The 14767-nt window shown below is 43.5% G+C and overlaps 1 protein-coding gene across 9 annotated transcripts in view; it reads left to right on the top strand.

Moving 5' to 3' along the window:
• Positions 1-201: 201 nt before the first annotated feature.
• Positions 202-14767, top strand: part of CTNNB1 (catenin beta 1) — a 26589-nt gene continuing 12023 nt past the window's right edge. Inside the window, exons 1-2 of one of the 9 annotated variants that reach the window (XM_083404855.1) lie at positions 1989-2445; positions 13547-13594. The gene's annotated coding sequence lies outside the window, so the exon portion shown is untranslated. Of the gene's footprint in view, positions 305-1081; positions 1425-1888; positions 2446-2942; positions 2962-3436; positions 3890-13546; positions 13595-14767 lie in introns of those variants that run through there. The other 8 variants (XM_083404856.1, XM_083404853.1, XM_083404852.1 and 5 more) reach the window with 8 other exon arrangements.

The raw sequence follows: 14767 nt of genomic DNA, 5'->3' as shown, positions 1-14767 counted from the left end.
CGTTCTTTATGGTCCAGCTCTCACTTCCATACATCACTACTGGGAAAATGATGGCAGTTAGGGATCAATAAATTCTGGGGGATTTAGGTGTCCCCCCCCCCAAAAAAAAAATTCCTTCAAAGTCTCACCACCCGATGAGGCCGGTGGGGAGGTCTTTCCCCACGTGGCCCTTGCAGGAGACGCCAGCCTGGGACTCCTCCTCCCAGTTCCGCGAAGATGGAGAAGAGGCGGAGCGAAGGCAGAAACAAAAGCTCGCGAAAAGCCAGGCTGGTTTGGTTGCTCCGATTCCTCAGCTGTCGGGAGGGTAAGGTAGCTTGCGGTTAGAGTACAGGCTGAAGGAAGGGGCTGCTTTTTTAGACCCTTCCTGCCTCCCAAAGTCCACATGGGGATCGTCCCGCATCGTTTACGTCCCGTACTGAAACCTGCCAAAGTTTCCAGGCAGACCTAATCGCTCCTCCTCCACGTTTCGGAGTCACTTCGATTCCGTCGTCAGCTATTCACGTCGGGTCTTATTCAGGATTGCGCCGGAGCAAGTCGAGTCTCTCGCCCGGCCAAGTTTTGTGAGTTGATGCGCAACATTTGTGAGCGTGAGGGCGTCCCGATGTTTGCAACATCGACGCAGATCCGAGTTGGGAAAGGAGTTTGGAGGAGGCAAAAAGCAGCCGAGTGCTTCGGTTAATAGGCGTGTGTCTGATCAGTTAAGGCTATTAAGAACTCGCCCATATTAATATTCAGCGCAGCCTAGAAAGGAAACTAAGATGGGACAACTCGTTAAGACAAAATCACGGCCCCCGCCAGTTAAGAAGGCCCCTTTGCAAGTGGTTGTGGGTGCAACACAAAACACCCCGCAGTCATCGGTGGGGCTGGGAGTGCCACCCTCTGCACGTTCCCTTGCAAAGCAAGCTTTGCTCCCAGGAAAGCGTGCAAAGGATCGCAGCCACCGGACCTAAAACTTGGGAGCATCTGTGTTGGTAGGGGAAACCTGGCATAGGGAAAATACACTTTGGCAAGCCTAGGCGATTTGTATGGGGACACACACACACACACACCACCCTATAGGGTTGCTTTTGCACCGTCGAGCCACTTCCAGGTACTGTCTTCGAAGCTCCTCGGGCTTGTTTTCGCTCACCAGAAACCACGGTGGGGGGGAGAAAGTGGGGTGTTTGCTTTGGCCCACATCTCCGCGGCGCGTTTGTTTGGAGAAGAACTGCAGAGCAGGCTCTTCCCCCTGTCTCCGCCCGTCCCCACAATCTCCTCCCCGGCCCTCCGTCGTAGTAACTTTAAGTTTTAAGGAGTGGCTGCCGCTGCTGCGGGGAGGGGAAGCCAGAGCAGCAGCCGGAGGAGGACAATTCCCAGCCCGACGCCGAGCCCCAGGATCCCGGCTCTGCAGACCAGGCTTCCTTCGGGAAGGGAGAAAGCGATCAGTAAGTTGACGCGGCGACGCCGGAAGCCCGGAGCAGAAGAAGGGGAGCCTTGATTCCCACGGATCGGGGCGGTCTGGATAACCGCGGAGGTGCATTTAAAGTCACTTTCGCTGGATGCAAATATGGGGGGAGGGATAACGTTTCCCCCCTCAAAAGTATTTGCAATGGATAGAAGGGGGGGAAGCATGCATGCAACGTTTGCAAGGGGTTTGTGTCAGGGGGGGAAAACAGCCTGCAGGCAGCTTCCCCCCCCCCCTGAAAAAGCAGCAACTTCTCTCCCAGGCTGCGGGAACGCGCCTCATTCCCAGCCTCTCCAAGATCAGAGGGAGGGGGGTAGGAGACAGAGGGGACCTCTCCTTCTGCACCCTCCCTCCCTCCTCGAGGGCCTCATCACACCTCGCCGGATCCCTGCACCCGTCCTGCCTCGTCCCTCCCCAGCCCCTCCCCCCGCGCTCCCACAATCCCTCATCCTTCCCGAGTCTCCGCTAGGCCGTTTTGCCTAGCAGCCCCTTCTCTTCGCCAGCAGCGACTTCGCTCGTCTCCCTCCGCCACAGCGCTCTGTATGTGTATGTATGTGTGAGTGCGCGCGCCGGCTGAGGGGAAGCCGGGCGGGCACTATTTCTCCTCCCTCCCTCCCTTTCCCTGCCCCTTGCGCGCGCTGCTGCTGCTGGGTGGGTTTCGCCTGCGTGTGGAATGCTGCGCGCGGCGAGGCGGCGTCGGCGGCAGGATACCATGCGAGCGCGCCCGCCGCCCTCGCTTATAAGAAGCTCCTGGCGAGCGGCGCCATTTTAAGCCTCCCTCACGCTCGCTCTCTCTCTCGCTCGCTCGCTCTCGGTGTTCGGTGGCCGGCGGAAGAGGCGAGGACGGGCGAAAGGAGCGCTCGCGGAGGCGCCTGCGTGGCCCGCGCTGCGGCGGTTAGCGAAGGGGGCGAAGGCGGCGGCAGCAGCAGCAGCGGCGGCGGCCGGGGGAGCAGAAGCCGCGAGGAGAGGAGGACCTTGCGCTCTCTCGCCTCACCGCCAGTGTTAGTACCGTTTCGGGGCTCCCGACTGTTCCCTCCTCACACGAAACTTGGCCTTGGTCCCAGCACTACTACTTCTGGGGGGGGGGAGAGTATAATGGTGTGTTGTTGGGGAGGGGGGGTGAGGGAGCCTGTATTTTTGCCTCATAAATTGATTGGATTGGGGGGGGGGAAATAGATATTCCTGTCTTTAAAAGAAAAAAGTGAGGGGACGACGACGGGGTTTTATTCTGGAGGGGGGGGGCGTAAAAAGAAGGCAAAGGAGACCCGGAAGGCGTTTCTGTAATTTCGACGTTGCGTTGAGAGGTGGAAGGGGGGATAGACACCCCCCAATATTTAAAATGGGGGCACCGTTGGGATCAGGTTGCGGGAATGTTTTCTCTTTTCTCCCTCTCCCCCCCCCCCACTTCCTGTGTTAAGGGCGGAGCGCAACTTCTCGGGTTTTTAACTCGCAGCCTTGGCCACAAGGTGGGACCTCTTTCCCCTGTCGGCTCGGGTGAGGTCGGGACCGCGAGCCGGGCAAGTAGGCGGCGTGCGCGACGCTGATTTTTGTTCGTTATTTATTTTGTTCTGGGGCGAGCCTTGGCATGTACACCTCGAGGCGTGTGGGGGGTGGGGGTGGGCGGGGAGGCGAGAGAGAGAAAAGGGGCGAGCGCGCCGTAAGGTCCGAAACGTGCGACAAAAAGCGCCCGGGGGATCGGGAAGGTGGGGGATTCCTGCAGACGATCCGGCCCGGAGCAAACGGCGTCTCGTGGTGGGCTTGTTTTATCCGCCGAGGTCGTGGAGAGACTTGCTGGCGGGTTTTCGCCCCCGAGGCTCGGGTTAGGGGGATGGTGGAGGAAGCGGGTGTTTGGGAAGGTAGAGGGAGGGGGGGCGAAGTCTCGGGTTTGTTTGGATTGTGTGTAATTAACTCCGCCGCCTCGCTGCAGTCAGCAGCACCAGATATCTGTTGCATTGTGGGGTGGGTTTTTGTTTTTTTGGCCTTGCAGGGCAAAGAGGCTCTTTTGATTTGTCCAGCTCTGTGAAAAGTGGGGGGCGGCTCAGATTCCCGCCGCTTTGGATCCGAGTGAAGAAGCAAGGCGTGCCGGAGATTTGGGCGGATTGCATAGGAGCTCTTTGCAAAACATCTTGGGTGGCACAAGGATCTTTGAGAAGGGTGGAGGCGACCTTGATAAGGAAGGGAAAGTGTGCGCTGCTGAATCTGGTGCGGGGGGACGATGAAGGCTGTAGGCTTTCCTAAATGTTCTATTCGGGTCTCCCCTCGTAAAGATGCTAATTTCCCCTCCGGTGCCTGTTCTTACACCGAGGGCTGACTTAACCAAATCCTGACACTGCTAACTGCCGCTGCCATTTTTCTAGATAGCATTAGAAGAGAAAGTTGATACCCCGTCTCTTGGAGGTTTGAGAAGAAACAGGCTCAACAATATCTAGAACTTCCAAAACTATTGTACATGCTGGTGTTCTGTTGATTCTAGGTGTTTGAGCAGGCATTGCTTTACCATCTTGCGTTTTCCTCTTTTTGCCTTCCAAATGCGTACAGTGAAGTGTGTGGTATGAGAAGTATGTAGAAAAGAGCTTGTTTTAAAAAACAAAACCCAGTGGGAGTTTAATAGCAGAGGTAAGCCCAAAATACATGACTGTCTTAAAGTTCCAGTTGGTTCAGGGCATACTAAACTACTGTGAAGCTTTAATGGTGTTTGGCATTTAACTCCTTTGGGTTAGGCTCCTCCATAAATATTATCCATGCTTTTAAATGTTTCACACAAGTAAACCTAGAGACCTAGTACAGTTGGCTGAGCACCCTCAAAACATGACATACCAGAAAACAAGCTGGGACTTGAGAAGGAAGGTTAAAATGCACATTCATAACTTATCTCCTCTTGGTTTCACAAAGATTACATATGCCAACCAACTACATCCCTTGGTCTTAAACTAAGTGGCGTTATTACTCAAGTCTTTCAACAAACTATAATTTCTGTTTTGAATAGAATACAAATCGTAATTAAGAACTGCAACAGAAATGGGGAACTTGTGCCCCCTCCTACAGCTCCCATAATCCCTGATTATTAGCAATTCTGAGAGTTTGAGTTCAACACCTGAAGGGTCACGGGTTCCTCATCCCTGAACTTCCTATATTATGACAAGACATAGTTTAGAAAATTCTAAAACTGCAGGCATTTGAACTTTGTGTGGCTTGGAGTAAATTTGTATAAAATTAGATTGTAAATGCAAAGCTTTCACAAGTGTTTTTGGCATCTAATGCAACTTCTAAACCAGAGTGGGGGCATGCTTGTAACAAATTTGTAACTTGTATCCAGGTATTGAGGACTTAAGACCCTTATGACTGTAGGGCATATATTCCAGTTTAATGTTTCTGTTGAAGTTTAAATTTAAAATCTAGCATGTTGTGGAGCATCTCTGCCATCTGATCCAATTCAGGCCAAGCCATAACTTGTGTTAATGTTATAGATGTGAAAATCTATATGAGGGTGCACCTTCAAAATACATAAGTGTACCCTTGGCAGCTGAATCTAGAGTTACTGGTCTAAGACACGAGCTTGAACATCTCAAAAATTTAAAGAATAGTTATTCTGTGGCAGTAGTGTGAATGCTTTTGAGAGGCTAAAACTGTTCAGCATCTGGGTATTGAGGCTAATATTTGAAGAAGTGCATTCTGAGTGGAATGTCATGTGGTACTTTGTAACAACTGTGTTGACAGTCATTACCTGTATATAACTTTGAATTCTTGTACCTTTGCATTAATGGTCCATGAGATCTAATTTGTTTGGGAATGAAAGTTGAGTTGGGATTTTCTTGGCTACCATACTGAATTGTCCCCATTTAAAAAAAACTGTATGAGCTTGTTATAAATTGAGCAAATATTAAGTGCCTAGTCACTGTGCCTAAAGACTATAGATGTTGCCATCTACGTTTCTGAAACTTCTAGCTCTCATACAAGCTTCTGTGGTCTAATGTTGACAACTTTTGATCCGATTTTGTATACTTCAAAAGGAAAAAGGCTGTTTTGTTTCTGTAGAAATAACATATATGAAGAAATCACTGCAATTCCATATGGGTACCTTCACTTCATATCGCATAACAAACCTATGTGGGTTTATGCATAACATAAGTGAGCTTTTTCATACGTAAAGTGATTCCTGCATTGGAAAAATGGGGTACTTAATTAATTTTGGTAAAACCCTAAATGCTGCAAAAATCTTTACCTAAAGAATAATTGTTACTGTTTGTAGTAATTCAGGTGAGAGCAAGCAGTTATGGCACAGCTGGTATTTGAATCTGAATTTGCAGCTCTGCCCTGCTCTTTCCAACAGCCAATACTGCATGTACCAAAAGGGCGCCATATGGTACATCTGGGTTACACTTGCTGCTCTTTTCTGGGAGGATTAAAAAGTTAGGTGATGGATTTTAAGCATTAGTGTGGCATTTCAGCTTTTGAAGCAGATTGTGGTTAGCATGAACAAGTTTATAGTGGATAGTAGGATAGCTAGTCTGGTGATCAGATGTGTATACTGCCATGTGAGTATGCATTCTATAAAGTCATGCTTCCAGGCCTATATATTGAACCTTAATGAATATAGACATTTATACAGTATTGTGAAAAGCTGGGCTAGACATTTAGTTAATAATAGTTGTCAGTAGAGCTTTGCAAACACAATGTTCAAATTACAGATTCTTAAAAATGCTTGGTGTTGGGGGGGATAATATTGCATATTGGTTCTTAGGCAGGGTAAGTCTTATGAACTAATTCATAACTTAATTGAGAAAGAAAAGTACAGTACTAGTACTTTATAGGTCAGTAGATTAATATGCAAGAAATAATATAAATATTTATTTTAAAAAGCATGCATAGCTAATAAACAATTGTGCTTCAAACTACTGATCTAAAATACTTGCAAGATGGGGCTTGCCAAAATTAAATGCAAGATATTAGGGCGTCAGTAATTTTGTCTAATAATTCTTGGATATTTGATTCTAACAGGTATTTAATCTAGGCCAGTCCTAGCTTTCTATTGTTAAATTGAGTTTTAACTTTAAACTTGTCTGTTAGGGTTTGTAACAGAAAAGTACAGCTGTCCTGAGTTTGAATGCCTCATTATAGTTGGTAATTCCATTCCTAAACATCTTACCGTAAAGTTGATGCATAGGTATCTTAACCAGTTGTCAACAATAAATTGGAGATAAAAGCAGAATGGTGACATTAGAAGTACTTTTATGACAAAGTAATGAATATTTATGACACCAAGTTGAGGGATATAATGTTCCACTAAAATGCTCTTGGTGTCTTTAGCAAGTAGTTGCATGTTAAACTGGGATGGTCAGTAATTAAAGGCTGTAGGTGGAACTGTAGTGTAAGAGCTTATTGGAACAGCAGATTCTGAGTGGAAGACCTAAAAGAGGAAGAGGAGAAACTTCATAGTAGAAGTGTTGGCAAATTTAAAGAACTTGCTATTCCAGATTTCCTGTTGGTTTTATAGGAAGATACTAACACATCCATTCATCGGAACTTCAGCCTTGAAACATGTAGAGGTATTTCACTGCACGTCCATGTGTTGTTGGTTGCATCATATTCTAGTTCTTTGCAGCATGACAGTATTTTTATATTGTCAGAAACATACTTACTGCATGCACATTCAGTTCTGCAGGCATACATAATTTGAGATGGTCTTAAATCAGGTGGGGATCTAAGAGAGGAATTATGAGAGTTGGAAATGTATAAGCTTGCTGAAGGCAATCATACGGGTTTTTTGTGGGGGTGGTGAGGGAATGAGTAGCATGCCCAGCCTGACTCAGCCAAGAATTGATCAGTGATGTGTGTTTAATTAGCAAGACGTTGGTAGAACTGTAACGTGACAAATGCCATGAGTTAGTTCTTAAATAGCAAATTAAAATGTTAGCATATAGACTCGAGAAAGTTATCTGAACAGTGTTTCAAAATAATACAGCAGTGCTGAACATCCATAAGTTCTCTGGTCTGCATTGCAAAGTAGAGGGGAGTTTATGGTCTGTTAGTGAGGCATCGTTGGTTATTTCTCCAGTTGGAATAGAAATCTTGATAGATAAAGCATTAACTGGTCTATTGGCTTCATTTAGCATCAAACTGCTTACACTCATGCAGCCATCTTTCCATGAAGGGCCTCTTACTATAGCTGAACTGGCTCTCTAGCCTGTCATAAATTCAATATATCACAGAAAGTTTCTGCAGTAACTAGGCAGACCAAGAACTTAAGTAGCTGTCAACTGCTTAAGAACTTCCCTGGCCAAGATTTTTTTCAACATCCCTGAAGTGTATTAAGTTATTGGACTTGGTTTCTCTTCCCCAAGAAGACATGGGCCTAGTTTGCACAATCGGATCCTAACTTAATAAGCACCATGCACCTACACATAAGCATTTCTGTTTCCACTTTGTGAGAACAGGAAAGCAAATCAGGAACCTACAGTTAACCATTGCTTCCCATTGCAGGATCTACTTTTAACATGAAATTTTCTGAAGAAAACCCCCAATGAATGTATCCTGCTTTATGAAAAACAAATCTAGAAATGTGCACACTACATAGTATACCTTCCGTCAAGCAAGCTTGATTTTTTTTTAACCCCCTCCCCTGCCCCAAACCAGGCTTAGCGGCTTTCTTCTTTCACTTAGTTGATGATAATCTGGGTATGATGATAATAATTATACATGCATACATACCCTGCCCATCTGGCTGTGTATAGACAGAACTTAAGATGCATCCAACTCACACACTGACATAGTAGCAACTACTATGCTCGAACAGGTTTGCTTGATAGAATGTTGCTACCTAAATGTTAATACTGGTATGCATGAATGGCACAACAACAGAAGTAACCATGTGGATGATGTGGAAGTGACCAACTTCTCCTGTAATTTATTACCTGCGGGAAGGCTGGCTAACTTCTGTGGCCTGCTAAATTTCTTCATCCTGTTATACTGCACTTCCTCTGTAGGAGGAAAACAATTTAGCTGATAATACTAGACACGTCGATAGTTCCTTAGAGGAGAAGTTGTCCTTAAGTAATTGGAGTTGAAAATTATATACCCAACTTAAGTTGCAGCTAGCCTATTCAGACCCTCTGAGAAAATTGTCTGAATGGATACCTGCATGTGAGCACCCTCTCTAGTTGCAATAGTTTCATTTAAAAAACAGGTTTTATTTCTGGTCATTAAAAAAAATTTTTAGGTACTTTTGTAATTTAAATATTAACATTTTGGACCTGTTTGGGCTAACATGTTCCCATATGATGGGCTGGTGGTAGTTAGAATTGGGCAGTGTTTCTGTGAGGGGAACTTCCTTGGCGTCTTAGGTTTTGCTCTTTAAACAGTGTACACTGCAGAGCTTGTTGAGTGTAATATTAAAGTAAATTAAAAGAAAAAGAATGCAAGTAAGGGCATAGTTTTGTTAGTGTTCACCAGTTTTTCATTTGGGGGAGAGCTAGAACAGTACAGCAGAGACTGTACACAGCTTCTAATAAAAGGAGAGGGGAGAAAATGCAGCCTTGAATTCTCTGGAGGATAGGGAAAAGGAGTGTTTAATCTCATTCTATTTTGCACTCGCATAATGTAGTGGAAGCAGTGTGTGTATGAGGAACAAAAACACCTGCAGTTTGCTGTTTAAAACTGAATATTGCTTCAACTAAAGCTCTAGCTTGCGAGAAGGAAAACTAATATTTCCAGTGCAAGCTAATTGTCTGGAAAGGACCCTTATTTTGGTTCTTCAGAAGCATTCAGTAAATGCTTACAACAGGAAAATAATTCTTTGTTACGTTACATGTAAGGGGGGTGGGAATGAAACCTACTCCTAGACTACTAATATTGCAAGTTTAAACATGGTGATGTTGAGGCTAGATAAACTTGCTTTCTTTGAAGCACTGTAATAGAAATTAGTGAGTCACTGGAGTAATAGTAAACTTTCACCCGCATATGATAGTAACTGAATATGTAGTAACATTTCTTTCACTTATCCAAATGGCAGAACAAATTTTCACTGAGGTCTTGGAGCTTTTAAGTTTCAAGATTCAACACAGCAACACTGCAGTTCATAGTGTTGAAAGAATTATGGAGGTGCCTGAGTCAAATTTATTTATCTGAATGCTGCCAGGTTTATTGTAAATTTTTCTAAAGTTTTTTTATATGGCACATAGTTCTATTTTCAGAGAGTGAAGAAAAGGATTCTGTCGTGGTACCTCGGTCAGGTGTATAAACCGTGTTGGTCAGTGAATATTTGAAAAACACCTGTTTAGAGTAAGATACTCAGCTGATTCACTGACATAAGCAGCATGCAGTCTTTCTTCCCTGCTAGTAGTGGGTAGACCAGCCTAAGAACAGGTCTGTTATTTTCACAGACCTTGTAAACAAGTATAAATAGACTTTAAAATAAAGTAATAGTAGTAGTAGTCTTATTGAATGCCTTTTATATTGAGCTGCCTGTGAAGATTGTTTGGAAACTGCCGCTGGGACAGAATTCAGTGGTCAGGTTGCTAACTGGGGCAAGGTGGTTTCAGCACAATCCAGGCCCAGAACAAAGTTGATCTGTTAAGTCCTGCGTGTCTCAGGATCCCAATACATCTTAGACCGCCACTCCCCATATGGGCCAACCTGGACACTGTGATCATCTGAGGCCCTCCTGTTTCTGTCTCCTCCATGGGAGATCTGGAAGGTGGCAACACAAGAACAGACCTTTTCAGTGGTGGCCCCCGCTTGTGAAATGCCCTCTCCTAGAAGGCTTGCCTGGTGCCATCATACATATTTTGTGTACGTTTACAGAGCAACCCATATTGTTTCAAGTGTGATTGTACTAGTAGCATGCACTAAACAGATTGCAGATACGGTTCTGGAATTTGCTATCAACATTCGAGACATTCAGATTTCTGCATAAAAGAAAAAAGTTGCAAATTTTAAGAGAAAAAGCTTTAATCCAAGTAGCTTTCAGGGACCGAGCAAGCAAAAGCAGCCTCCATTTGGCCATTCTTGTAACTTTGAACATCTGTCTTTGGAAGAGTGTGCCTTGAGCACCTATTTAGCTTTGGCTGGAAAGGCATCAGTCCTAGAGAAGAATGCTTACTTAGTTCATGCCCCGTTCTGAGTCAGTAACAAAATTAAGAAGAAACCCAGAGGAATACATAGGTGACTAGATGGTTCTGAGTCAATTTAGGTGCCATTTGTTTTGGGATGGACTAGAAGCTAGAATTCTCCCTTGCTAGCAGTGCTAGAGGGTAGGTTTTTTTTTACCTGTGCTTGCATTACCTTTTGTGCCAGGTTGATCCTGAGCCTGAAAAGAGGCTTTTAAATAGCTTGTGCCTGTTAGAATTTGCACCAGATGGGCAAGCTTTAAAGATACTGCTTTTTCTGTCAAATAGCACAAACACAGACAAGTGGGCTGTAACTTGTAAGGCTGTATGTACATATAAGCAGCTGCTTAATTAGTGGACTTGTAATAGAAATGCAATACGTAGGGTTATTTGCACGTACGATAGAAGATCAAAATTTGAGCCTGCTGTAGATGTATTAAACCACAATACCACAAACTATCAGACTTCATTTCTCTTGCACCCTACAATAGCAGTAGGTATTCTAAAGTGGACAGCGTTGCCAGTGTAGTTTTAATTTTCAAAACAGACATGTAAGCGAAAAAACCTGTTTGTTGTAACAGGTATCTCTGCATTTGCCCCAGGAAATGGTTAAATGATAAAACTGTTGTTTTCTTAAAAATATGGCTGTCTAATTTTATGTTGACTCCTGAATTGAGAGTATTTCCAGAACATATTTTGTATACTGCCTAGAGGTTTTTACAATCAAGTGGTACATAATATTTTTAAAATAAAACAATAAAGTAGAGCTGCTGTAATGTAACGGATAAAGAGACTGAGTTATGAATTTGATAAGTTCCCACTTCTAAGTTGTCATCTTGCCTCACTTGAGCTCACTAGGTGGCCTTAAGGAAACCACTCTTTCTGCCTCAGTCCTAATCTTATGTGGAGGGAAATACTGATTATGCATTGTGAATTAAATACTTGAGTACTCTACAGATGTTTGTTACTTGATGCTACTAGTATTGCTTATTCCATTAGTATTTTATAATTGCCTCTCCTTTGGTGAAGCTGTGTAAACACATGCTTGCATTAATATGCGTTGTGCTAAGAGCCCAAAAGTGCACTTAGGTACAAGTTTTTAGATAATCTGGTTGATAGGTGCATATTGTTAGGCCTGTAGAACAAATTCATCTGCAAAAATGTTTTCCACCAAAATTTAGGAAGTCTGTTCTCTACTCTTAAGAAAATAAGGTTGGCAGCATAACCCAGGCTCTTACTGTGTGTCTCTATGTATACACACACACACATATGAGCATTAAGTCTTTAATTAAGAACTTCATAGCTTGCAAAACGCTACTGGGAAAGGGGTCTGCATATTGAACTGGCTGGTGTCCAAACCTGTCCATACGAAGAATGGGACATTGCTGTAGTCACAGATTGCCTGCCATCCATCAGACTAGTGAGTCCAATATTATCTGCATTAAAACACACACAGCAGTACTGCTGTGTGCACTGGTTCTTTGATGCAAGTTGCTCTGCCTGTATGTCTTGTCTGGTAAAGCTTCATTAGTCAGTTTGTGTTCCATTATATGCCATCTGATATGGATTTCATTAATCAACTGTCTTGGGTTAAGAACCTGAAAGGTGCTAATATGAGCAGATTCCACCAACTGATGTAATCGCATAAAAAGATTTGTTGAAGCTATGACTCCCACATTACAGAGTAGCACCCTTCTTGCTATAAAGTGAATACAAGTAAAACAAGTGTACCGTAATTTCATTAATATATTTTCATGCATTGGGTTGCCAACATGGCGCCCAAGGCACGCATGTGCCCAAAGGATTTCCCCTCCCTGCTGAAACTAAGCTTTATTATAGCCAGTAGAACAGGTTGTGGCATGTGCTTGGTTGCTGTGTGTGTGGTCCCCTTAACAGTTTCTGTACTTTGCAGGTGTGCCCATGGGCTCTAAAAGGTTGGCTACTCCTGCATTAGAAGTGTTCCTAAATGTAACTGACTGCTTTGCACTGAAAGTGTTTAGGCTACTGCTTCAGTCTGGATATCTGACTGAAATTTTGTTGAGTCTTGTTAAAGTACCCTGGGCTCACCAGTTTTGATTCTTTTGAATATGCTATTAAGACTTGTAAACATTTTATTACTTGAGTTCACAACTAGATTGAAAACAATTTCAGTTTTTCTGCTGGAGAGTCTTATTTATAAGGGAACATTAGAGGCATGTGCTTTTGTGACTGTAGGTTAGTGAAGTGGCTAATAAGCTGTTCATTGGAACAACTAAATTTCATCGGAGCACATTAAATTTTGAATTGTTGATTTCTGAAGCAAAACATGGAGGTACATTCAGTAATAGCTAGTAAAATAGAAGGGGAAGAAACCTGTCTTAAAACCTGTTGGCTATGTTAGGGAGAAATGTGTGTATGTCGTCTCGGAAGGAAGCAAGATCTGTTTTTCTCAGGCAAAGTATTTACTCAAGAGGTATCAGAAGGAAATGTTTCAAAATTGATGAATGGCTATTATAGATTATATATATATATATATATATATATATATATATATATATATATATATAATATTTGAGAACAGGTTATAACAATGTATACAAGCCATAGCAAAAATTGGAGGTGGTGTGTAGGGAGAAGGGATAAATGTATTTTGAAATTATAGTTATCTGTTGGAACCATACATGCAGTTCTATAATGTATACAAAATTCTATAAAGTATACAAAATTATTTTGTGCTAACCTTACTTGCACATCTGGGGTGGGGGCTGAAACAGACTGGAGCCTTAGAAAAACAAATGGATATTCATGCTAAGGAAATATGATTCCCAGACAAAGCAAAACTTCTGCAAACTTGTCTAACCCTACTGCAGAAATAATGTCTGCGTGATAGAACCAGATTTTAAATTCCTTTGAAACAGCTTGGTATTCATAGCTGTATTCATAGCAGTGATTTTGCACAGTGCACAGGACATCTCCGGAGCATCTATGTAGACACTTTGATCTCTGTTTAAACTTACAGGATAGCTGCAGTCCTCCTTCACTTGAACTAACAGACAGTTCCATGAATGTGTGTTACACTATTAAACCACCATTCTAGCATGTGTGAATACATCCATTATATTTCATTAACCTTGTTGGCTGGCATCCTGAAGGGTGAGCACTGAACAAGTCCAAATATGTAGGTCTGACCACTTCCTTCCAGATACCAGGTTTCCACACTTAATGAAGCAGTGAGGGATTTCTTTTGAAGGGGGCTCTACCCAGCACAGCAGATTAGGAAAAGAAATGTTTAGCATTTAATTGCAAGCTTGCAGAACTAGTTATGCAGCAAGTAAACTAGTATTGCTTGATATGAAGCAGGGAAGACTACATAGCACATTCACCAACAAAAAAATATTCAACTCTAAAAATGCTGGAGTTGTACAGGTAACACTCAACTTATGTGCCTTTTAATTTGTGCTCATTCAGCTTTACGTGCTTTGCTTAAAAAAATTAAAAGGGGCTCGGTATCCAGGAAGAAAACTTTGGCAATCCCACCCACCACTGAACCCAATGTGTTTTGACCATGCACAGTTTTGGCCTTAGCCACTATTCCTGGAATGTAACCCCCACATAAGTTGAGAGTCACCTGTATTACAACTGAACTTAAGTTAATGGTTGCATCTCCATAAATCTCACTCCTTTGGCTCCTGTTATATGGCATACTTCCACAAATGCCAGTACAGTGGTACCTCGAGTTAAGTACTTAATTCGTTCCGGAGGTCCGTTCTTAACCTGAAACTGTTTTTAACCTGAAGCACCACTTTAGCTAATGGGGCCTCCTGCTGCTGCCCCGCCGCCGGAGCACAATTTCTGTTCTCACCCTGAAGCAAAGTTCTTAACCTGAAGCACTATTTCTGGGTTAGCGGAGTCTGTAACCTGTAGCGTATGTAACCCGAGGTACCACTGTAGTTTTGCAAAAGGGATTGCAGGTGATAGTCTTAAATTGGTATGTGGGGGAGGGAAGGCAGCAAACAGAAGACACACTGTTTGGCCTTTTCATCCAGGACAAAGTTGAGGGCATAATTGTATCTTGCCAGAAAGCTATGTTGGTAAGTGTGGATCCAGATGTATTGTAGTATATAGGCTTAACCCTTATGTGATCTTTATCACTGACTCTTGTCAGTTGCTACTCTTAATTCGGAGCTGGGGAATCTTTTCCACCCTGAACCAGATTGCCTTCTTGTCAGCATGTGCATGC

Source organism: Podarcis tiliguerta (assembly GCF_965153285.1).
Source record: "Podarcis tiliguerta genome assembly, chromosome: 12".
NCBI lineage: Eukaryota > Metazoa > Chordata > Lepidosauria > Squamata > Lacertidae > Podarcis > Podarcis tiliguerta.
This window is presented reverse-complemented; position numbering and strand designations above follow the sequence as displayed.